The 1,633-nt window shown below is 40.0% G+C and overlaps 1 non-coding gene across 1 annotated transcript; it reads left to right on the top strand.

Annotated features, from left to right (window-relative positions):
* Positions 1–1,067: 1,067 nt before the first annotated feature.
* Positions 1,068–1,139, top strand: trnad-guc (transfer RNA aspartic acid (anticodon GUC)). Its single transcript has one exon. It is a non-coding gene; the product is annotated as a tRNA-Asp (tRNA).
* Positions 1,140–1,633: the final 494 nt, after the last annotated feature.

Below are 1,633 nucleotides of genomic sequence, written 5' to 3'. Positions count from 1 at the left end.
TTACATGAAAATAGTTTGATGTCGGCCTATTGCGTTATTGTCTGGCTATAATTTGGAGGCAATATTAAACAATAGGCCCATATATTGTAAATATACATGTTGTGTTGTTTTGTTGTTATCACAAACGTATAGCCTGATCATAAATTTCATGGATACCTGGATGTTGTATGTTCCATTATATTTATGAATGAATGATTTATGTGAAGTCTGGCTTAGATTCGAGAATTAATCATATAGATTAAAAAAAGTTTTCATTTAAAACTTATCTCATATAATAAAATCCTCGTCCGAACGAACATATGTCAGAATGAAAAAACATTTAAATTATTTTTGTGATGCATCAGTATCAATAGCTACAACGTCATAACAGATATAGATATAATGCGGTTCATACTTTTGAAGTTGATGCGTATCTCCCGAAAAAAATCAACTCCAGAAGAGTCCGCGTCTGTAAATGCCTGAACTTCGGAATCGATCCTACCTTTGTTAGGCGCGGCATCTGTGTCTTGCAGCTGTTCCCTTGGATAAAGATGTTAATTGTCATGCTTACAGCATCTCGATCTCCGGCGTTTGTGAAGTTGGGATTGATGCTGTCCTGTGTTTTTTTTTTCCTTCCACACTTAAGCTCTGCTTGTTACTGCCCCATAGCGGAGCGCAAGTGAAACGGACTACCGGAGATTTGCACTGTTTTTCTGTTAGTGTGTATAATCAAAATATGACTCAGTTTGGCCAGTTAGAAAAATATGATAATAGAAAAGTATTCTTTTCCTCTCACTTTTTTTTCTTGATTTAATTACCGACTTCACGTACTTACACTGTGTCCCGTTGCACGATGTAATATTGCGAAACTATGATTTTGTGGCAGTGTTTTGTAAAGGAATTTTCCGTTTAATCATCGTCTTAGTATAAAGCTATATGGTTGTTCTGGTATCAGTGGACGTACATTATGTATTTTTTCTTCTCTTGAGCACCATGGTCATGACATGAAGCTCAGTCATTGATTACTCGCAAATGTTAGTAGTCATCCGCTGTTTATCTTGAAGATGTAAAAGTAGTGCGCGTACATCTCCTCGTTAGTATAGTGGTGAGTATCCCCGCCTGTCACGCGGGAGACCGGGGTTCGATTCCCCGACGGGGAGAGTCTGCATCTTTTTGCCTCGGTCTCAAAAGGCACCAAGCTAGAACCGGCCCCGTGTTAGTGGAAACGGGGCTTGTGACTTGTACTCATGCATAATATTCTGCGGGTCGCTCAGCAGCGCAGCATATGAAACTAGACTCGGATTGTAAGTGTGTGGTTTTGATAATTGATGTATGGATGGATGGATCCTTAATAAGAGATATAAACAATAAGGTCCAGTCGCCAACTAATCATGTAAAATACGTCATAAACTCATGGTTGTTAAACCCAGAATAAAAATGAAGACGTATAACTAGGAAAGTCAACTTGCACATTTCAATTTTGGTTCGATATAATCACGTTGTCCTTAACCCTCCAGTGCAGGAGGGGACGGTAATGCGCATCGAATGTTTCCGAACCTGTGTGTGATACAACCGAGGAAGAGCCGATGACTTCGGGGGAGGAGGGGCAGGCGACTCGGAAGAAAAAGCAGCAGAACCCAATGCAGCCTGTAGC

Source organism: Brienomyrus brachyistius, chromosome 16 (assembly GCF_023856365.1).
Source record: "Brienomyrus brachyistius isolate T26 chromosome 16, BBRACH_0.4, whole genome shotgun sequence".
In the NCBI taxonomy this organism is placed as follows: domain Eukaryota; kingdom Metazoa; phylum Chordata; class Actinopteri; order Osteoglossiformes; family Mormyridae; genus Brienomyrus; species Brienomyrus brachyistius.
Note: the sequence above shows the minus strand (reverse complement) of the source record. Positions and strands in the feature narration are given on the sequence as shown.